The sequence below is a fragment of the Venturia canescens genome, chromosome 3, assembly GCF_019457755.1.
Source record: "Venturia canescens isolate UGA chromosome 3, ASM1945775v1, whole genome shotgun sequence".
Taxonomy (NCBI): Eukaryota; Metazoa; Arthropoda; class Insecta; order Hymenoptera; family Ichneumonidae; genus Venturia; species Venturia canescens.
Window position 1 is genome coordinate 11,788,170 of NC_057423.1, and position 25,034 is coordinate 11,813,203.

Here is a 25,034-nt window from a genome sequence, read left to right on the forward strand (position 1 = left end):
AACAAAAACGGACACAGAAGGAAAGGAAGCATCGGCGAAAGAGAAAGAAGGAAGAAGCACGAAACGTCAGGTGTCTGGTTCGCCCTTGGGAGTGCTCCACGAAGAGATCTTTCACTGCAAAGGAGAAAAGAAGCTGGAAAGAGAGTTAAAGAAAGAAATGAAGGAAAGGGGAAAGGAAAGCAGCACTAGAGCGCGCGTGAACACGCTGCTTCACCTCGTTCGGTCCGCACTTCTATCACGTCGAGCAAACGGGCGGACAGCTCCGAGGCGATTTGTCTTTCATTTCGGGCTAATTTATTGCACCCAGGCAACTCTAGCCATCCCGTACTGCTATTCCCGACTCCGCGCGCCATTCAACCACGCCCTACCCAACTAATGTCCCACATAAAACTTGGTATCAGCGATCCTCAAACGGGGATTTACAATCCCTTCAAGCGCTCTGCCCTGTCACTATAAATTCTCTTGGGCGACGTCGATATATCTCAAGCGCGAATACTTTTGTCCCTAATGGATACCCAGTAGCAGTAGCAGAAATAGGACTAGGGCTATCCTACACACTGCCGATCGACCAGACCCAGTCGATCCTTTCTTTATCTGTGTATCTGCCAATCCAAAGTATTCTTTTCGAAGAAATTTCATTGTGAATAGCCAAGGTTCCTCGGAGATCACAGAACAATCAGAGCCATCAATGATCCACCGGAAGTGGAATCGCTCGAACATTAAACTTCCTGACTCAGCCATAACAAAGTTCAAATCCTACAAGCTTCGACATCAACCTAAAGCCTGAAAGTTACGTGCAGCCACGAATCGGAATCAGGAACAAAATTGGACATATTAGTACCAACTTCCAACTGTGGATGACACGAAGATCGTATCTAAAGAGTATCGCAAATGGGCCCCTCCATTAACCAATTGCATCTTATTTGCATCTTAAAATATTTGCGAGTCCAACATAAAAAACTTCAGTGTCACTGGAAACTTATCTCTAAGCTTCGTCAGCGTTGATTCCCATCAAAATGGCAATAGAATTGGACCCAATCCTTTTCAAGGTCATACAATTCTCTTGGACAAACAAATCTCCCATGCGGAGAGCATTTTTCTACAAATTCCCAATCAATATCCATCACAACCGCATGTATTCAGATGTCGTGTCAGGCTCCAAAATACGTCGACCACCAGGCACGGCTCGGCTGACTGAGTTGGGTTCTTCAACAACAGCATCTCCTTCAAAGTTGAGACAGCCGGTACAGTTTCTGCGCTCGGAATAACGGTGATGCAGGCTTGCAGCGTAGAAGTAGCGGCGGAATTAGCAAGTGGAACATGGCACGACGGCCCGAGACCAGCTTAAAGCATTGAATCATAATGAGAGAGCTTATGCCAAAAGCCTCGACAAGAATCCTCCCTATTGCTTGAAAAAATGTCCTCGAAACAGGTATTAGAACGTTATATACTTGATACAGAACTTCATATCTATTCCATATTCATCACTGTCTTTTCGAAGCTTAGAACGAAGGAATGAAGGGCATCATATTGGACTATACGAAGCCGCGTCGATTATTCTGCAGAAACTTTTGTATTTATCTATCGACTAAGTATAAAAGACCACTTTGAATTTCAAAATTCTATCACGATAAAAATGTGACGAACAAAAAATCGCAGTCTCATCATAAAAAATGCATGAGTATTTATTTTTTTGTTCTCCATTATTTTACACTTCGCTTTGCGACTTTTGTTCGAATTAATTTGGTCGGGCCATTGAGACATGAAGGAACGTGGGTTTTTTTTAACGCTCGATGAAATTCACCGATTGCCAAGACAATGGAGCTAGTGGGAAAAGTAAGAAGCCAAGAATTTCTGTTGAATACTATGAACCAGTTCACCGGGGTGATTAAAGTGATGGAAGACTGGAATAACGAATCTCATATTTCTGTATAACGCGTAAGCAAGACAGAAAAAGCGTATCTGCTTGCTAACTATATACGATTGTAAAAGTAAATGGTCTTATTGCTTATACGGTTGTGGAAGCAGCAGCAAGAGGCTAAGTCCTTGTTGGAGATCTCGATGGAGAAATCCCAAAGAGAGGCTGCGTATGAGTTTTTGCTTGCAGGTTCGATAATTCGCTTTAGCCGGGTGTTTTCTATAATGCAGTCTGCAGGGCACAAGCAGTCATACGTTTGGTTAAAGCTCGCCGAAACGAGGCCGGATAAGGCGAGGATACGCATTTTAATATGTTCGCCATCAGCACCAACAAGATAATTGTTCCAATGTCGTTAACGCAGTATTAGCAAACATCTTATTAGACTTAAGGCGTTATTACGTTTCTAATTTCACGCCCGCCTTTATTAAACCTCTCTCGTTAAATGCCGTCTGGAACAATAACGACAATGCTCGTACTAATAGGCTCTGCTTCGTTACCGGCCTCAAAACTTAGCCTTCTGATACGACTTATTTTTCTCCTTTTTCTCCGCATTCTTATCCACTCGTCTTTTCATCAAAATAATGGACTTTTGGAATAGCAGTCATGCCACCATTCCAGCAGGATTCACAAGAAAGGCAGCTTTCGACAGTTGCACTTTTCTTGTAGGAACATGGAATAGATCTTTTACAATTTCTTTGGCAAAAAATCCGAGATGAGGTTGTGACATAGCAATTATTAATGGACGAGCATCGTTGGACGACCTGCTTCGGCTATTTTCTTGAATTTTGAATTATTTTAATAAAAATGAATGAACAGTCATGAGGAGTCCATGAAAGAAGAGAATCTTTAATGTAAGAAATTTTGCTCTATCCTTGAGCAAGACCAGTTTCGGTACTTCGATTCAAGGTAGACGCAGCCAACATGGACTGCAATTCTCGAATGTCAACCTCAAGGACTGTTCAGGAGGGAATTCAATAGTTTTCTTCGAGCCTCAGAAGTTCATTGGTTTACTGTTGGGTTCGTAGGGTCGTTCCGCCACAATTGAGTTTGCATAAATCTGGTATTTTGTTGGGTGGAATACAATTTGGGTTTCAGCAACCGAGTCTCGATCAACGAAGGCTTCCGAAAGAGGTTTGTCACCTCTGTCGGTCGACCGGGTCTTCGATCTAGTTTATCCACACGAATTCTCCTGATCATTCAAAAACTTCCCATCCTCGAACAGGTTAAGATCGAATGAGATTCCGAAGGAAATTTTTCAAATAGCTGAGATTCGGAAACGAATTTCGAGTACGCGTCCACCGGAATCCAATTGAGATTAAAGCAAACAGTTAGTTTCATACGCAGTAGGGAACGGAACTGGTATACTAATGGTCGGTATAAAGAACATACAAAACGTAGCATAATGGTAACCGATACAGAGCCTAACGAAGTGTGCTTCTGTTGTTTCGCTGGAGATCCAGAGGTGCAGTTGCAATGATGGTGCGCATATACAACGCAGTTAGTACTGGAAACCCCCATCCCTCGATCCCACGTTCCTCTGGTCGTCGCTTGGAGCCTGTAACAATTATTAACCTGATTGTAATTGCGTCTGATCATATACACGGAATAACCCTCGAAAATGGGTCGGCTGAGGGGTGCGGAGTGGAGCGTTAGAAATGGCACGGAGTAAGCCGCAACGATGGGAGAAACTCTTGCGCCCTCTCGCTCTTTCAGCACACATGGCGGGTGCTAGTAAACACGAGCAAACCTAAGTGGTCACATCGAGAGATGACGCTGGCATCTGCAAATGGCTCCAGCTATCGTCCTCTCACATTTAATCCTGTTAGGATTTTGGATTTCAGAATTCGAAAGATGTTTCTCCCTCTTCTGGTTTAGTGCAGCCATTACTTTTCCTAGGCACACACATTTTATCGGCTCTCCTGCTCCGGATGTCTTCAAGATGAGATCCGATAACGTTCAACCTATTGGTGTGCCTGCTTCATATTACTTTTGTTATGAAGTACATTTACTGAGTCGTCTCCTCTCCAAGAGTTTAGAAAGACGGATTTTCCAATCATTTCTGATACTGGGACGCTACTTTACACTCCTTTTCTCTATGGCACGATCCTCTTCCGGATGACGTTGGGTTATGATTTCAGTTGTTTCCATTCATCAGTTTTCAGGGACTGTTGAAAACTTTCCATTCCTTTTTGCCAATTCTTTCATACCCTTTGATTTTTATAGCAACTTTTGAAGACGTTTTGTTCAATCACTTCCGGAGACTATGAAAACGATTTTTGGGAATCGGATTTCGGAGCCCTGGAGTCCAAGACATTATCAAGAAACAACCTCATTGAAATAGTGCAGAATATTTCATAAAAATGATTCAAAATCAACCTTTAAGAAGGGTGGCTACCGACGATACAATGTTGCCATGCTAAACCATGTTAAATACATTAAAAATTTAAAAATGATAAGAATTTAATAAAATTTGGTGAACATATTCTTTAGGGTCAAATTTGACAATACAAATTTTTTAAGATTTTTCTTCTGTACAGTTATCGAGTAATTGATCACTAAAGTTCAAGTGTATAAGCATAGCGTTTCCATATATATATAGGTATACATTCCGGGCATAAGAAATCTGCTTTAATGCGTAATTACTCGATAACTAAGCAGAAGAAAATTTTGAAAAAAATTGTGTCTTCGCACTTGATGTTGAAGAACATTATCACCAAGTTTGATCAATTTCTTATCAATTTGACGAACGTAGCCACCCTCCTTAAACAATTGTGATAATTTTTCCGTGTTTTCAAATTTGGAAATCCAAAGATAGATTAAAACCAGTTCAGCAGTTTTTTAACCCCTCTTCACATTTTGACGAGTCTCGCTTCCAAGTTTCATATATCTGTGACTTTTCCAAACCAAGTGAATCCAGTCCAGGTTTAAAGTTCTCAAGTTCATGATCGCTCCTTTATTAGGCCCGAATAGCCGCAAGGCTAACGTATGGAATGACAGCGTCGATCATTTCGTTCCGGACAAAACTTTTGCCCAAAAGTAGAAGCGGTGTGAGCCTGTAGGTTTGAAAATGAGCATGCACGCTTATAGTGTAGTGCACAGAGCGTGTGCGCTGCGAATGAGAATATAGGAGCGGGCGGGGCGGGCGTGCGGCTTTCGAAAGGGGTAATCGCGGAGTGGGCCCTGGCGCGGGATCCAGTTCGGCCTGGCTGTTTTACCGTAAACGGTTAATTGCATAGCCAATAACAGATAATGCAACAATCAATGATTTAGAACGGGTCGGAGATGGGGTGTGGATGAGTCGAAGGTGTATACGTCTATCGATATGTATATAGAGCTAATTATGTATTGATACTCGTTGTGGGTACTTGCACGCCGCCGAGGCTGTACCACACAACGATGTTTCCAACCACGTCTATCGTTTTGTCTCACTTTCTCATCGACTCTATACCTCTCTAATTTAAACAGTCCCAGCAGGCTCGCGGCAGATTATCCTAACAATAATTGGCGTACGGGAGCGTGAGCGCCTAAACTGCTAGCGTGCGATATGCGTGCGTTATTCGCTCTAATATACGGTATATCTATAAGATAAACTATAGCAGGTGGGCAGGGACTATGATACTCATTGTCGAATCTATACAAAACAACGATGTGTGTTGTATTATTTCGGAATGCTGGAGAATACTCGTTGAAGAATTATGTGACAATAATCGAATTCGTATCTGCAGTACTGATAATAATCGTGACGACGATGTGAATAATAAAATGAGATGACTTATCATTACATCCGTGGCTGCGCGGTGGTTATACAAATTTTGTAATTTTTTTATCTATAGAAAGTGTCCGATCGACTGAACATTTTATTCGTATAAATTTGTTGTTGTCGAGGTTATTCGTGATGGTTGAGCTTGGTATCAATGTGCTATACTCGAGCGACTTTGAGGTTTCTTGTATTTTATTGTTCTCCGGTGGCTGAGCACAATTTCTATTCATGATTCAGAGATGGGCGTAACTAAAGGATTTTATTAGGTATTTGGTTATCGCGACGTTTTCATCCCTGGCACTTTTCTACTTCGATCTCTCTACGACCACTACGAATTATGTTCGCCAAAGAATTAATATAGGCAAGATTTGGTGTTATTACAAAAGAAGATGGAGAGGGCAGCGAAGGCCAAAGGAGATTGAGGAGAAGGGAAGTGGAAGCAGAAAGGAGACCAAGTGCGAAGTGGAAATGCAGAGATTGGCGGTCTGAGGAAGCTTTCCTGGCTGCAGGGTGATCCAGAGGATTTCTCGCCGGGGTATAGAGTGAAGCCATTATTTACTATAACTGCCTGTGCCTGGTGCCTGGCTAACGGGACTCCAGCGTGCGTTCCTCTGTCAGGCATCCATCATCGCGACTAATGGCTCCACTCTCCTGCCAATAACAGCCGGTCTCGCGTCCTGCCCAGCTGCTCGTTGGAAACCTCTGAGCCGATTCTCCTCTTTTCTCCTCCTCAAGCGTCGTTTACCTCCATTGCTTTTTTCTTTCTTTCCTTCTTTCCATTCTTAGCCAATAACCTGCTTGCAGTTGTAGCGCAAATCTGCGTTCTCCAACCTCATTAGACTACCGCGCTATCCAAGATTTTCTTCCGCTTCTGCATTCCTCATTGCAATTTTTTTTCAGGCGAATCGCAGTCAGTCCTGTAGCCATAGTCCCATGAGTCTTCATGAAGATCCAAGTTTTAATGCCAAAACGCATGTTGTCCAGCAAGGCTCGTTTTATTGGTACAAATCTTTTCACTAATTCTTTTATGTTCGATTCTCTTCGAGGCCTACAAAATCATCGATGGGTGACCGACGCTAATGCTCAGATTTCAAAGTGCCCTTTTCATCATACCACTTGGTAGTTACGGAACAAATGATTATCAGAAAACAGTGACGACTTTTTAAAACTTCATTGACTCGTTTCTCGTTCATCATTATTGAGACCACGTTATTTTGTGGAAGCTGAAGTAATTATATTCTTAGGTTAAATTAATGAAGCATGCATGTATTAGCAGTGGAACATCGAGTTATTATATGGCACATATGCGTATTATAGTATAACCCTTGATGATCGTGGTTAAGCCAGGCTTTGATGGTGTAACCGTGACCATCAACCAAGCTGGACTGGAAGCGAAGCCGGTATAGTGACTTCGCATGCTCCGATAGTTATTGCTGAGCGATTTGATCGGTGGATAATGACGAGTAATGATACATACCGTGGTGAATATCGTCTGGCTGGCTAACAAAGAGAGATACATTGTGTGGATGAGAGTGTGCAAGGAAGATATAGAAGAGATAGAGCTCCGTCCCTTTCTATGTGGCATAGTAAACCAGGGTGTGGATGTGGCTATGAGATTGCATCATGCATATGCAGGTGCATTTGGCATCGTCCGCTTGACCAATCGCGGGCGTGAAACTTGATTCTCGACGATTATCCACTTCCCTATTCTGCTGCACCACGTGATCGAATGGAAAATAAGAAGATATTCCTCCATTAAATTTCCACCTATTCGGGCAGAGTTTCTCGTTTTGTTGCAGTCGTAATTATCATTTGTTTTAGTGTGATAGAAATCGTTATGTGGCTGAATTATTTGATTGTAAATTCCAAAGTTTTAGGGTAGTTCGTGCATGAAACGATTGTCTTAAGAAAATCTTGAAATTTACGAAGAGGTATTGGTTATTTAGATAAACGTGTGCGCTTCTTACGAAATTCATGAAAAAGTATACTGCAACAACGAAGTATATAACGAAGGTCTGGAAAAAAATCGCCACGATTGTCTTACTGGGAATAAAGATATATTATGATAAAGATTAAACGAAATTGGTAAAATGAGCACTCGTAACTTCACATTTGCTTATTTCGGCATTTTGTTTCTTCTTGGCTTGGCCCATTCCTGTCATAGCCTTCTGTCTTTTTATTAAAACTTTTTTCTTTATCCATTTCCCTTTCTCTCTAAATCGATTTTTTACATAAAAAACTATAGTTTTTCAGCCAGGGACAAATGAAATTTCGGGTTCTGTCATTCACGGATTCCCGTTCAATTAGTGGCTCGTTATTTCATTTGCGAAAAAAAATTAGTTGAAAAAATGTATTTACAATTTTGAATTAATAACTCTGACATTAATTTGGAGTGATAATCTTTTCAATTAGGAAGTAAAAATCGACCCAATTTACACACCCATAAAATAAGATCCTACCGGCATGATCTACCTTAAGAAAACTCATGGAATAAAAATATCTTCATCGAACTTGATTTGCTGAGAAAATTCATGATCCAGGATGCTTCTGTTCGATGTTACGTGCGTGAAGGATCCCTTCAGTAAGAGCAAAAGTCCTAGAAAATGAATGAAAATATTGATCCCTAGCCATGAATTGTAAAAACGTTTCAACATCCCAATTTTCGAGGCCTGCTTGTCCCTGTTGATTTAAGATTCTGCATCAAGAGCCCTCAGTTCATAGCTGGTGTGAGGAGTGAACTTATCTGCCCGTTTTCAGTGGTCTTTTACGAGAGATATTTCGCAAGAAATCCAGGTCAGCTTATATCATATACGCTGAGTTGCTGTACAAGAGCACGTATACTCATTTACGCGAAAGGCACACGTGCTATACGTGAGCTCGTATGCTCGTGAAGATGATAGGCACATGCATGATCCTCGTACATACTGGTGAGCGGCCTACGTATAATCCTTGCGGAGTTACCAAACAAAATTCTCCTGGAATTTCATTCACCCTTACAAAAATCTCAGCTTGCAAAAATAAATATCGAAGATGGAAAAGTACACACGATTCCGTATGTAGTGGAGAACAAGATCACGTTCGCAGGTTTCTTAAAATGAAGGTAATCATCTGTCTGCCATGCTTCTATATCAGCAAATCCTGTTGGAAGAGACTTTTTGATAGCAATAGGACTTCCCTGTATACTTTAGAGTATTTATGATGGCAAAAAAACTTGCTAATACTCAAAGAATACGAATTTATTAATAATTGAAAGGCGACTTTTGATTGCAACATTAATGCCTTCATCCTCAAAAGTGTATTGCACGATTCTTGATATTGCAGTTCCCCAAGGTGCAAGAATAGAAAACCAGAAATGTTACGATGTTGTTGATTGATGCAACAAAGTTCCGGTTAAATGTGAAAAAAGAAAATATCTTATTTGCTGGTTACGTAGACCGTTAAGGATACAAGGGTGAGTTGCGAGTGCTAAGGATGCAGGAAGGGTTGGTAGCGCCGTCGAAGTAACGGTTATCTCCGTAATTAATATGATTGAGGAGACATCTCTCACGTCTCTGTAATATCCAGGAATGGCCCAAGTTCTGATTGCTTTCCTCCCCTGTTCTGCCAGCCTTAACTCGCTCGCGCCCACTTTATGTACCTATCTCGGCAGTTTCCTATTACCCTCGTGGTACAGTACGATACTATTTTCTCTCCTTCTGCCTCGCCCCTTTTCTTCCCCCTCTCGCTCATTCTTTAATCTTTGCTTACCTTTGCTTACCTTTTGCCTGTGCAAATTTCAGCTGTGGAAAGTGCATTACAATTTCTCCAAATTGTAAAAGCTCACAAGTGACGGTTTTCGATGCTTTTTACTTTTTCAATGTTACTGCGAAGTACGAAAATATCGAATGATCAGGTTTATTGTAGGCACTGAGAAAGGAAGTGGCGACAAAAAAATGCAATTAAGCGAACAGAGACAGAGAAATATGAGAGCAAAATATACGAGTGAACAATAAGACATAGCGCAGCTTTCTGTACCATGGAATTTGTACATCGCATGTTAGACCTAAAGGAGAACTATCGTCCTTAAGAGAGGACGTGACATCAGCCACGGTTCTCTTATCTCGTATAACATTTCCCATGGCTTTCAGAGCGCGTCTGTGTGCTTTCTCAACTCTGACGTGCTCACCAGCGGATTGTGTGTTTTCGCCTGACGATTCTTGCATTCAGTTTAGTTTCCATTATTATTATAGCTAATTCCATCGCCGTTGAGTCTCTCTGTAGTAATTCAAAATTGAGCAGCAACTGAGTTCAAACTTTACTCAGAAGTTGTTTCATTGCGATAGAAAATTATCGACTTTAGCATTAATCTTTCTTTAGCATAATTCTTTCATTTCGATTAGTAATGACTCTAACATTAGAGCGACATTTATTACGTTTAGCTGGAATTGCGAGAAAAATCTCGCTCTTCAGGCACGTGGTGTTCTTAGACATCCTAAAGGGTGATGCTTATCAAGGCTTGTACTCGAAGTAGAATGTAATCTACGAAAAGAGCATTGTAGGTGTTTCTTTTGACGTGAAAGAAAGAAAAAAAAATAATACTTTGTATTTCGCTCGCTAAGATTCTCATTATTCTTGTAGACTTCGGAAGAACAGAAGCACAATGAGCCTTTTACGCCATTCAAGAAAACCCAGCTACTGGCAAAATCTTGAGCTGGAAATATTTTCTCTTTAAATTTGTTGTTAATTGAAAATATAGCCTGAGGTCTCGGGCATTATGAACGGACGTTGTAACGACAAAGTATTTTCGGGGTAACAACCCTGAAAAAAAAAACAACGTTTCGTACGTTTGATTTTTCGTACTCGAGCCAGGTTTTTCAAAGCTTTCAATACCATTTTCATCGAAACGTTAAAAGTGTTGAAACATCTTTCAAATTTTGTAATATCGTTTCGGTGTTACATTTTGGAAACGTCAATGATAAAATAACGCAGCTGGAAATGCTTTTTTCGAATTAACGTTCGTCAAAAACGTAAAAACGTCGAGACTGGTTTACATTCGTATTAAGTTAGAAAAATTGTATGAAATCTATATATTTCAGCCACTGGCGAAAAGGTCATATAAGCGATATATAAATCCGGTGAGAGGAATCGAGACTGAGGGATGGAATGCATCGGTGCACGTGGGCTATATGCAGGAGGGTGGTGAAAAAAAAAAAAACAAGGAAAATAGTGAGGGTAACAAAGACAGAGAGATGGGGATATCGCGAGTCGAGGGAACGAACACATGTTCATGTCACCGGGCTGTCTCTCGAGTTGTCCGGATCCAGGCAATTTATTCTCGCCAGTGAATCACGTCAAAATTTGATTTGTCGATGGCTTTTATAGCGGCAAGTTATTGCGGATGTTACGGGCGAAATTCGAAAATCAAAGGGAGGAGACGAGATGACGATGTTCATATCTACGAAAACGATGTGGCCCTTTGACGTTAGCGAATTAACGAATTCCAAAAGATTTCATTCATTATTTTCTTACTTCGAAATCAGAAAAAATCGCGAGTCATCGACGATTCGATTACTTCTGTAAATAATTCCGGTTCACTCGGTTTTCGATAAGTGATTTCTTCATAAAAACCCTCATCGCGCGGATACTTCGTCAAATTTGATTGAGTTCCTAAGATTTCTTGTCAAACGTCTCAACACTGTGGTGCGGCTCTCGTGTGGCTAAAATTTTCGTCAAACTGGATACTACGGGTACGAGGATCGTTGTTGCATCTCGAGCATAACTTTGAGCTCTAACATCGTTAAGGTGTACCCTCAATGGGTCTCGTTTCGTAATATAGTAAAATTTCGGCCCTGCAGCGTCCACAGATCGGTATTCCTCGTCGGTCGATTTTTCATTTTAATTTTTGTTTCATTTGTTCTGTTGGCGTTTCCTCATCGATCGCGCGTTCGTCATGCGAGCAGTGATGAAGTATTTTCGAATAAAAATCGAGGTTGGCACTGTTGTTGCCGTTGCTATCGCGGGCGCGCCCCTCCCCCCACTTTTTCATTTCGATCTGGAGCTCACCCCCTCCGGGTATTTTCGGAATTTGCAACTGCAGTTAGGTGCAGTAACAGCAACGAGTACCAGCAGGTTCGCTGTACGTATATAGCCCGTACATTCTCATCCTCTCGGATGAAATATACATATATCAAGCGTGTGGAACGAATATATCATTCATAATTTGTTCGGAACAGTTGATTTGTAGCCTGCGACGTGCGGCGTCGACCTGTCCGTCCCTGCCTAGTGTCCTCTCCCTCTGAATCTACGCCCCTCTCACCCCACTTCAGACACACAACCTCCGCCCCCACCCCGCATACACACATAATTCCCGCTCTCTTTCTCTCTTTGCGCGTAAGCTTGCCAACTGCACACTGTGTGAACCTCTCTGTCCATCTTTTTCATTCGCATCACGTGATAGGATAAAGGGCCACGAGGAAAAGAGAGATAGTCAGCATCCGCCACTTTATCCCTCTCGCAAAACGTAGATTGAAATTAATACCCAATAATGCTTGTAAATCATTACAGAAATGCACGAGCCATGTTAAAACCGGTCGTCCATCCAGCCGATAACGGCGTACCAGTCGCACCATCGGTCACCAGTCCACTCCGCACACATACCTATATGCAAATTCATATCTATATACATCTATGTTTTGTAGAATTTGTTTGGTACGTATCCAGAGCACTCATCTACTTTGACGCCGGTTTCGTTCGTTCCCGTTTATGCGCTTAAAAAATACTGACGGCTTTAAATTATACTGGGTATCGGCTCAAACCTCCTCTCGCAGACCTTTTCATTTGACGATCAACTTTTCCATATCCGTTCGCCCTGCTGCCTCAGCGTTCTAGTTATGTGATTGCTTTGAATCTTGCAAGAGTTCAAACTCAATTTAGTTAATAATTAGTGGCTAAGGCATTGTAAGCGCTTTGACATGATTATTTGAATTTCATTTTGAATGATCGCCGCTTCTTCGATGTCTTCGGGATTGGATCGACAAGATTTTCTCACTATTTTTCTTTTGCGCCAAGCCACGTCGACCGTCATCCGCGAAGGCTCGTCACTTGAGATCTTCAACGATCGAAAACGCGTCGACTAGAAATATTGAAACACACGCGTCCAGGGGGTGACGACGAATTCTCGAATTTATATACGTGCTATGTTTGTCTCTTTTTGAGCCACTAAAAAATCAAATTTTTCAATGAGAGCAAACAATTAGTTTGATGAGAATAGAATTTTTGTGGTTTTTCATAGATTCGTCAAGAAATCGATTATCACTGTAGTCGTCCGATGTCGAAATGCCACGAATTTTTCTCCATTTTGTTTCTTCTCTATGAGATCAGAGGTGACAAATGAAAGAAGAGCAAAATTCAGGTACGCTCGATGTCCTTTATCACCTTCCACACCGATCCAGGTTGCTGCATTATCCTGGATTCATTATTCGTCTCTTTTTATCGTGATGCTCTTCCTAAAAAACTATTCTGCTTCTACGATACTGAGGTAGAAAATGTACCGAGCGAAGCAAAAGCGGTGATAGCAGTGGCCATGGCTAGAGAGTTGTAGATACGTGCTCAACAACGTTTTTGCAGCAACAGGTGGTCCATAAAGCGTGCACATCCGTTTATCAAGAACGAACGAATGCATGTGGATTGACTGATGGGCGGTGGAGATCGATCGTTGCATAGACAGGCGACGACCCCTGCGACGGCTTCCTGCCTCCGTGTTGGCCTTTAAGCTCTGAGAATTGTCGGTATTATGACTGCGTGCATCCTGTTGAGAATCTCGATCAATGAAAACGAATGTTTTTTTTTTTTTTTTTTTTTTTTTTTTATCGCCGACGAAAAAGCAGCAGTGCAATAATCGTACCTCGATTTGGTGATGATGGTTGGTTCATACTTCCGGAAGTGAACGCAATGTTTTAGAAGGAGAATCAAAAGTACTCGAAGGAAGAGTAAAATACTTGTGAATCAGTTGGTTTTACTTTGCGTGTGTTTATCTTCAGAAAAAATAGATTTTTTGATGAATATTGGAAAAGGAAATTGGAATATGGAAAGAATCGTGCAAAGTTAGATGTGATTTCAATGTTTTTGTAGTTTTGCAATCATCCAACGATCCGAGGTCGAAAAATCAAGCATCACGAGGGCGGTGATTCGAATCGTTCGCTCTCTCGAGGGATGATGATTTTTTATTTTCTCCAAGCGTCAAAAAAGGTGAGGAAAAATGAAAATAGTTTGCTTTCAGTTATCTCTCGATCACTGAGGGCAATTTTTATTATCGACGAAGCCCATCAGTTGAAATTTTTAATTTTGCTATGAATTTGTAACGCTTCGTGAAAGTGAGACAGTTTACGAATGCGAGAGAGAGAGAGAAGTCGAAAGATAGGATTGGAATCTCGCACAATTTGTGTCTACAGTAGACAAGCTACTAGTGGGCCCAGCGAGGCTTTACATCATGTAACCGTTCTCCCATCGCACCCTCATGTTTGCCCCACGACGATAGTAAAAACTTTTACAGTTCTTATAATTATGGGTAATTTACGATAATTAACGAGGCTGGACGGAGTCACGCTGGCAATTTTCTGAGTAATATTTTCGCAGCGATAATATCAAGCTTTCCTGTGGACTTTCACCCATTCCTGTTGGCTCGCTCTCTCTCCCTCTCATCTATTTCGCATTCTCCCTTTTCTCTATTCGCTTTCTATAAACCCTCTTGAGACTCGATTCTTACTTTTCTTAGAACACTTCCCTTGTTCGGCTTGAGATTAATTTTGAGCTGAACAGGATCGAGCAGTTAACATCTCCAACTTCTATTCACCATCTTCCATGATGAGTTTAGAGATGCGATTGGGAAAACAGTGCGATTTCGGAAGGTACTGAAAAATGACTTTAATCAGAAAATTTTTCATTCAAATGTTCCCAGAGGACTGAGGTATCTGGAGATTAAATAAAAAAACATTCATCCAAGTAGAATTAAGTCCGACAAGTACAAAGTTTAATATCAATTGCACGAAATATTCGTGTGTTCTCGGTTTTCACTCAATACACCCAAGATAGAGTAGTACGCTGAGTTAGTTCAAAGCTAAGTTGAATTTGGTCCTGTATGGGGTCGCTTGCGACGTGATATAGTGCGATTCCGTCGACCACTGTTACTAGGTACCTTTCGGTTGTGCCGTACGAGGGCGATCGGCGCGGTTGCGCCGCTGTTCCGGGGGATTGCGAGGGCTTATGGTTTCTCGTTATATTCACAGGGGTACACGAGGGGGCGGGTGATGGGTTGAGGAGTAGGGATGAAGCAGCAACGGGGGTTCCAGTGGGTTGCCAACGCTCCTCTCGGTATAAGCCAGACCGCGTCAATAACCGTCCATCAGATGTAATAGCTCCCCGAGACACATCGGTTGCATTTAAATGGCTGCTTAGCTGACTCTGTCTCGACGCGGTAGCGACGTGGATCTACGGAATTCCATCAAGTTCCACTGCCGCGCCGCTCTCATTCCCTTATCGTCCTAACCCCCGAGAGTGGTCGTCGTGCCCTCGCTTCACGTCGCCCATCTCCTTCTCCTCACCCGTCCAACTACCCTTGACTTCTCTTGTTCTTTCTTGTTTTTTGTTTTTTTTTTCGTTCATTCCCATAGAATCTTTTAGCTTTGTAGGTCAACACGTAGTCTGACTTTTTCTAACAATATACGAGTTTCGTTCGCTCAACGGTACTATTCTTGCGATGATGGTCTTTTTTCTCTCTCTCTCTCTCTTCTGCTCATTTCTTATCTTTGTCGATTTTTGTTTGCCCAAGCAAACTCTGTTGTACGCAAACATCGTAGTTCTGATGAGATTGTTTAATCCAGAGTGTTACACTTAGTTACGCCCGATGAATATCGGAGACGACGATTTCAATCTTGATGATAGAAAAATCCTTCGAGCAGTTCACTCTCCTTGAAATACTTGCGAATGTTGAAAATGCACTTTCATTATTTTTTAAAGGACCACGACGTTTTTCCTTCGGGATGATTTTCTTTCGTGGATTTTTCATCAACGGAACGACATTTTGGAAGAATCCATGGTTATTGAGAGTCGAGATTCAATAGTTATGAGACGAAAACGTACAACCCATGTAAGAACCAATGGGACTGAGTAAACTCGCTGACTTGGACTTTTCTTGATTGGCTCCATCCCAGACCTACGTGCTCGTCACAACAGCTCTCTCTCTCCCTCGAATATCTGCTTCGCTGTTCTCCGGCTCACTTTCCCCGTCCAGTTATCTTCTTGATACCACAGTTTTCAGCATGGTGTTTTTACAAGCACGAACGCTGATGCTTGCGTCTTTTTTATTCGAATTTGCACCGCCAGTGTAAAGTAGATGTCACGAAAAAATTCTTGCGCGAAGCGTGCATTGGAGGAGTCGTCGGTTTCAGAGCTTCTCCGGATTATACAAGTGCTCGTAAACAATGTTTTTTTAACAAAAAATTTAAAAAACTGTAATCAAATAAGAAAAAATTTACTAAATTCCATTTGTCTCCGTGCAAGTCTCCTGAAGGAAATCCGCTAAACATTGGATCGGATTTCGCCTAGATTGGAAATAATTGACAAATCAATTCTGAAGTTCATAATCATGGCGACGAAAGCTCACGCGAAAAAGAAAATGGTCTAGAAACTTGAAGAAAAAAATATTAAATGAAAACCTAACGGTAATGAAAATGACCCCGACGCGCAGTAGTCATAGGGATCGGAGCGCGGTCCGCGCTTACCTTCAATAAATATTTATCAATTCTATTTGCGATTTGTACACACCATTGCAAGAATGATGAGCACACAAGCTGCTTTGCAAAACAAACAAAACCCAAACAGCATATATTTGAAATCCATTTTGAGTATGTATTTCTATCGATATATAAATTTCAAACAAATTTAAAATATACCTCGTATATCCCATTTGGAAGCGAAGCATTTAGCTACAATACACACAATTCCCGTGGATTCTCATATTTCTTAGTCCAGGATTCTCGAGTGTGCGGTACACATCCCTTTGCCTTTAGTTATCTATGCACTTGGAAGCACGCTTACGGACACATTGAGAAATAAATCGTTAAGAGTACAGGGGGTTTTGGGAAGTTAAGAGGGAGGATAGACCTGAGAAGGGGGCGGGCGAGCAGAGGGAGGCGGAGGAGAAAAAGAATGAATGACCGAAAGAGAGAAACAAGGACGCGTGTATAACGGAGGACAAAGCATCGGCAGGGTGCGCGACTACTTTTGCGTTATTGCGCAATGTATAATAATTTGGGCCAGAGAGTCGTGCTATGGATACAGCTATAGGCGACCACCGCCACTACTACTACTACTACTACTTCCACTGTTATACCGCGATTCGGGCAACATCATCTCTATGGCCTTCGTTAATCCCTCGCGGGCATCGAGTCTGCGGGTTAGGCGTGCCCGTGAGCTCACTAGTGGTGTGGCCAGCAGTCGAGAGTGGAACAGAGGCTGGGTGGAGGATGGCCGGGAGGACGATGAAGAGGACAAGCAGTATAGACGGTGTTGGATGCGAGAATGAACGGAGCAGTGTGGAGTAAGGGTCCTGCAAAGTAGTGGGCGAGAGAGAAAGAGATAAAAGATAGCGGTGTATGAGAAGAGCAAGGAAGATGAGTGAGATGCGGGGGTTTAAGAGGGAGAAGAGCCGAAGGGGTGGTTGGGGGTTGTTCGGGTAGGTAAAAGCTACAGGCAAAAGGATCTGCATGGAGGCTCCACCGCGTCGCAAATCACTTAAACTGCAGGCGCGTAGGAGCTGCTACGGGAAAGGCCGTGCGCGTGGAGGTAGTGGTATTCGAGCAAGGGTTGAGAGATAGAGGTGGTCGCTCGGTGCGCAGGGTAGCGCGGAGGGTGATTATAAGACCGCTCGGGGTCGCTGGCTAGCGAGGTAGTACCATCCGTTATGACTATAAATCTAAGATAACAATAACGCCCCTCTAACCCCTTCTTCCCGTCGTTCCACGCTGCCCCCTTCCACTGCCCCCTTCGTCTTTCACCCAACCCGGTACATCCACTCACTTCACCTCACTCTTTTACTTTACATCTATATCTATGTGTCCACGTTTATCTATACGTACATATTTCCTCCACTCTCCCCGCGTCCAATTCTGTACAGCCTTGTTAGTCTGTCCTTCGATTCTGTCTTCCTCGTTTGTCCAGCATCGTCGCGAGCATTAATGCCGCCTGCGTTACCGCTCCCAAAGTTATCATACTGCTCCTCGCGAACATTCGACGCACGTGGCACTAGGAACCATGTCGATGTATTGATAACACAACTCATAGTCGTGTGCTGCATATGGGTGTACGGTTCAACATCCAGCGACAGTTGTTTCATCGTTTCGCTTTTTTTTTTTCTTTTTTTATTTTACTTCTCATCGCGAATTAAGGTCAGTCAAACAGTACGGCGAAGGTGATAATCAATTAGCGATACATCGTTATTTCAGTCGCGTAATAAGTGGTTGCAGAACATGAAGAAATGAAGGGAATTCGGTATTTGCTTTGTAAAAATGACAAGCGCTCAGGGGTAAAACAGAAAAATCCTCTTCTCGTTGTCAAGAGACGAACAGATGCTATATCTTCATATTTATCAAGTGTTAGTCATCTAAGAAGTATGATTTATGCCCGCTGAGATGAGCAGCTCCTCGAATCATTTTTATTCATTTTTCCATGATTCGCAAAATTTTTATATTTTTTATAAGTATCACGGAGTCCTGATCAGCCTATGCCAAACACATGACGATCTTCTCATCCGCTTCGTAAAAAATGAACTCAAAAGCCACCGAAGTAGCGTGTGAGAATTGTGGATGTTACCCGGATATTGAGCAGTACGTTTACAGCAACTTCAACATCCAGCCATCGAATCAGAGAGCAATTAGTGTCAATCTGAATTCTTTTATGATTGACACTCTGTTGCTTTCAAAATGTAGCTAAAACTATCCGATTTCAATATGAAGAGACATATCTGCCGGAATGATGGTGGAAATGATCATTTGCCATCGTTGATTCTCATCGAACGAGGCCACTTCTGCTTTGGGGTTGCTTTGTGACTGATTACCGTCATATAAAAGCGTAGCATCGTGGATAAATTTTGGCCTACGTCATTTAGTAGCACTTCGAGAGTAAAAGGATGGTCGGTAGCTTGTATTTGTTATGATATGGAAGATATAATTGTGTACAGAGTTGTATAAGGTTTGTGTGCCTCTTAGTGCTCGTACACATGCGAGGAGATAAGTCACCTACAGTCTGGGTTACCACACCGTTGGTGCCCAGGGAGAGAGGAGTCATTGCATGGGGTCTAAGGATGGGAGGGGGCTTACGGGTTTTCCGCCGGGTAAAGCAATGGCGGCAACGTGTCCGTCCGGTAATAAGGGGAATCTAGTAATGAAGAGGCGTTTGGGTACATCTGCCGCTGCGTCGTCCATCACCTTGCGAACGCTACCCGGCCCAGCTAATACACGTATAATTACTCCTTTCTAAGATTTATTTTAATTAGCCTCTACATCTTCCCTCTAACGACCAGCGCTCTGATTTAACACAAACTGTTTCATCCTCTCTTACTCGAGTAAGCGAAAACAGGACGATAAGGCAGCAGTCGTGACTGGAAAAACCGATCTACGGCAAAATATTTAACGAGCGTGAGTCTCTCTTTCGCAATTGAAAATAAGCCATCCAGAGATCGCTGGGGCTCTTCAACTCTTTCGTAAGTTAAATATCTCAACATTGTGCCTGGTTCGATCGATGCGAAGTCCCGAATTTATTATCCTCATTTCTTTAGCACTACTGGAATTTGCCTCGATAATAGGACCGCCAACAGCTTAACAAGAAAAGACAGAGGATGAGCAGAAAAAATATATGATTTACCCGAATGTTGACATCGCATCCGTTCAGGAAAGAAGAACTCCAAAATCTTGATTCGGATCCTGCCCAATGGATCATGACGAAGTAAAAAATGTTCATAGTCGAGTGTAAGTCGAAGGTAAAGAAAGATGATCGTTAAATCTTTCTTGCTCCAATTAGGTGCTCGCTCACGTACAGCATCGAGGGCTGATTCTCGAGCTCGCCGGCTTGTTCACTCCATTAAGTCGTTCATAAGCGATCTAGGTGTAACAAGGAGTATGCAGTAGCATCGCGCAGTATCTCACACCATGGTGTACAGTAAGCTGGCACTAAATCACCCTTAGCGTTGGTCGTTCTATTTCTCCCTACGCTCGGGGTAGGTTCTTCCCTTTCCGACTTATTCCCTGTAGCAGCAGCAGAGCAGCAGAGCAGCAGAGCAGCAGCATTGGAGCAAACCTGAAACTCAAGCCAAACATTCGAATAACCAATGTGGAAAGGGCATGAGGTATGAGCAAGTGAGTAAGTTGGAGTGCCATGCGAGAGGAATGAGAGGCAAGAGAGAAGGATGAGGAGGTGGAGAAGTTATAGATTCGAAGTCTCGAAGGTGCAAGTCGTCGCTTTCTGTTCTATACTCTATAGTTTGAAGCTCATCCGTAGAATGAGGATAACGGGGGGCGTGCATTGCCAAGAGTTGAAGGAGCGGAGGATGAGATAGGACGAATAAAAGGGTAAGAAGGAAGAGCGAGGGAGCGAAATCGAGAGGGATGAAGGGGATTGGACAAAGTCGGGGCGAGGTAAGATCGCGTAATCGCCGTAAACCTGAGACTTAAGCGAGATCGCGTGGGTGGCGTGATCCCATATCCCAGCATACATCTGACTGTGTTTGACTGGGTTTCCCTTTAGCCTGTATACCGCAAGCCATCCTTGCTGTTCGCGTACTCTCGACTCGGGTACACACACACACACACACATACACGCACGCACACGTACCGCGCATACATGGATGTCTGTAAAGATACGATATAACTAAGGTTTGAGAATTGGTGGGATATTCTGTGTGTATCCTCGGGTAGAAGAGTAGTTGGGGAAGAGTGGCAGGCTAGTTCGGATGCTATGATACGATAGGAAACGGTGGTAGAGCGAAGCTAACGTTACGTACGTACAAGCCTAAATCTATATTTCCTGGTTTCGCGTACTTCGCTGCCGCATGCGGTATCTGTTCATCTGGTCCCTCTATAACCTTCCTCTCTTGGTGCAGCACGAATGTGGAGAACGCGCGTATTGAGACTGTGCAGTGCACACTGTTTCGAACGGCTTCGGTACTAGCAGGAACGTTTCCCTTATACCACAAGTATGTCGTCCTATGTACATAGCAGCGCACGTCTATACTGCTCGCGAGCACCGAAAGCAGCTCAGCTTTCGAAATCTATATATGCATATGTATACACTTCTCTCCTTATTCGTAGGTATATCCACACCGCCTTTCCTCTATCATTTCCTCGCTACTCCACCATCCTCAAGCAAAACCGGCAAACCACCCCCAACGACAAATCCTCGCACGGGGTGTAGCTCCTATGAGAACGCTCCTGGCCGAGAAGAAGAGAACAGGCGCCTGCGACGGCGCAAGCACATTTGCCTGAAATACGACGTCCCCCGGAGCATAAACGCCGTTACTATTCCCACAAGTTGTAACTGGTGTTAATTATTGACTTGATATATTCGCGGGTATGGGGCTACGCCGAGGAAGAAGGAAGGAGCCGGGGGTGCCACGGGCTGGGGGAGGCAAGTTCACCGTCGGTTGGTGGGTTAAAGGCATGGAAGTTCGGAGCCGTTGCCTCTCCGAGCTTCCGAGCGTTCCACAGTTCTATGACGTTGCGAGAGCTCTCGGAACTCGGTGGGAGCAAGATTTGAGGCTAAGAAGCAAGGGGGATAGGGTAGCTTGACTCCGAACAAAGCTAGAGAGAGAATATCCATCCTCGCGACCGCCCGAGAGAATGAGAAAGAAGAGATTTATTCATGCGACGCGCGGATCCGATATCTGATTATCGTTCGTCTTGGAACGATATCGCTAATAATTAAACGTCGAGCCTCGCGCACACCGATACTCCGCGTTTGCCCATTCGACCCTTCCGCATTTCGCAAGCTTGCGAGATTTAAGGGGCTTCTCCTCTGTGCTATTGCTGTTGTTCCTCCGATCCCTCCTGCCCTCCGCCGGCCCCAAGTACACGCTACGGATTCTATATCACTTTGGCTGTTAACCATCCACAGTCTACGACCATTCATCCATTGACTTTAACTACGAACGGATATTATAGCAAGAAAACCACGATTGGGTCTTCATCACAAAGAACGTAGCATCGATGTCGGTGCACATGAAACCTTACTAATGCCCATATAGCCACAAAATGAACAGGATCGATTCTCGGTATCGATCTCATCCTATAAAAGCAGCGAAATTAGCTGTCCATCGTCATCGCTTTTCTGTGCTACTGATTGGTTCGCTACGACCCTCCGTTGGCCCCCGAATGTCACGATGACAGCTGCTACTTCACATGTTCATGACAACTGCACCGAGAACAAAAAATGGAAATTGGTACAACGAAATGTGGCATTACCGGGTGCTTATTAAATACAAATGATCATTCCAAGGCTAAACATGATTAAACGAATAAAATAGTTTTAGATCAAACTGCAGATTTATTCTCCTCTAATAACATCAATCGCTATTGAATCAACGATTTTGTTTTTCAGTGTGCGATTTGTTCTTGAAAAATAGTGAATGGAGAAGAACAATAACGGAGGATAATTTGCTTCAATGAATTTGTCAAATGGTAAATTTTATTGAAAATTGAGCCAACAGTTCGTGAAGAATAGTCGTCTTCTATTTATCACTCTTTTCACAGCCATTTTTCACATCACACTGTTGTCTTTGCCTCGAATAAACAGAGGGCGAGTTCCTGTCGAGCGAAGAGAAAAGAAGCGAAAGCTGTTGATGTTTCCACTTGTTTGATGAATTCTGGGACCCTCATGTTCGGTTACGAGGTTGTTGTTAATATTATGAAACGGATACCGCACCAATACATGCTTCCTGACTTTCACAACTGTAGTTATTATAAACGAGTATAGTTATACTGCTAGACTTTGTAGTTATACTGGAAGAGTAGAGTAAAAACAGCGTGGTAGGTAGTCACGGCGGGGACAGTCGAGAAGTAAACGAGAAAATATGCTCACGCCGCCCTTGGGAACTTCTTTTTTGCGCCTTAATTATTGAAGATTCTTTCATAATTGACGAACTCGGAAGCCGTCATCAACTCCCCTCACACGTCGCAAATACTTTTGAACCTAACTTTCGTCTCGAACTGGATTACATAAGGGACTAGCCGGAGAAAAGAACGGGACTACACTCGGCCCCGAGTGACTTGCCTATTAAAATTAACTAAGTTTCTCCGTCGGAAAACTTACCTCGTAACCGACTATGTATTGTCGCGATTGAAAGAATTTTTTTTACGATTCTTTGTCCCTGGCTGGACCAGAGGTCTTTGAGACGAAGCGATAACGCGTCATTTGTTTTACGCTTTACACTGATACTCGAACTCATGGGTGCAGAAGGAATATGATTCGAAAAGGGCAAAGGAGAATCTTCATGGGAGTAAATGGCGCCAAGTGTCCAGAAATCAAACTAAAATCCGTTTCTACCGGATTTCGCGGCAAATATGACAACTACGCTAATATAAATAATATGAAAAAATGTGATTTTATTAACCGATTCCGGCTGTCGTTCGTTTTCAGACACCAGATTTTTCTCATCAACGAATGAATATACAAAACAATTTGCGTGCGCCATGACACCTTTTACACCGGTCACAAAAATTATTTTATCACAGATTGTACACACTTTCGTCACAAGCAAAGAGACCAGGGCCAAATTCACGCCAATTCACTGTCCATTAAAAAATTTATTTGTCGCGATTTCAATAAAAACTCACGGAGAAATGCGGTAGAATACATGCGAGGCGTCTGACATGTGACAGCGATCGTATTTACTGTATCAAGAGACGCGGTAGCGGCTCGTACAAATATACTTGACTACGGAAGGTGCCACCATCGATTTTAAGTTGGTCACGCGAGCTCGATGACTCTCAATTTTGAACTTGAACGTGAATTCCATCGATTTACCAAAATTTTTCAAAATCTTTACCGAATTATCGATTTTGAACTTTCAACGATTCGTAATACCATTTTGTACAAACATTATATCAATAATGTGAATCAAAACGAGCTCGATTTCAACTTGAATGGTAAATAATAATGCAAAAGGAATACGAGAAATTAGTTTGAACAGTGCAATCTGCGGAGGATTGTGGTATAAAGAGACTCTTCTCGTACTCTGGAGTCAAGAAAGAGAGAGAGAAGAATCGAGGTAAAGATTTAATTTCTGATTAGGTGGACATCGTACGCCGACCCCGAGCTCTTGAGCGCGCTCACTCTTTTCGCACTCTTCCTTCTCGTCGAGCTTTCTCACCGGGGGGCAATCTTCCCTGGCCATTGTGACTGACAGAAACGCGGCGATTCCACGAGATGGAAGAACCAAGTCGCATACGAATCGCCTGCTTAGGCACTTCTACCAGGCATTTCCACTAATAACGAGTGGTGCTTCTACCGTTTCTGCTTTTTCTCTCGGTCCTTCGCCGCCCGTTCGACTCCCTCGTTTTTCGTTCACTACCTATCTTCCAGCCAGTAAACTACGAGAAGCGCGAGAGTGAAAAGCTTTCTCTCATAATCATAAAGGCTTCTGAAGCTTAGCAGAGTTGGAAAGTACTTCTTCTATCTTTTTCCTTTTACTTTATCATCAGAGATTTACGATGCGTATCGAAATTTTCACCTTTTAACGTCACTTTGATTAAAAATCATCCGATACTGTGAAGCACGCGAAAACATCACACGAATTTAGAACTCAATAACATCCAACTTCTCTTTCAACTATTCAATCAATTCATCCGTAATCGCGTGTAGAACAATATACAAAAGATTTTGCGTTTTTTTTTTATTCATATTGAGTCATAAAATTTATATCGAAATTCAGTTCGAATTTGAATGCAAAAAAAATCGATTTTTTCCTCGGAGCTCCAACGGATATCGTTAGTACATAAAGAAAAAAGTAATTTTCCTAAATCTCAGATTAAAAAAAAAAAAAATTTGATAGTGCTCAAGCAACTTTTCGATATTTATCAGTTTTTTTCTCAAAAATCGCGAAGCAACAGTTTTTTTTGCTCTCTCGTTAGTGCTCCATGGAATCATAAATCTAATAAAATTTTATCACTCTCAAAAAAATTTAAAGGCTTTGCGATTTTCGAGAAAAAACAGGAAAATGTCGAAAAGTGGCTTGAGCATTATATAAAAGATTTGTTCAAATTTGAAATTGTGGGAAAATTACTTTTTTTTGATGTGCTAACGATTTCCGTTGGAGCAGCAAAACAATATCGA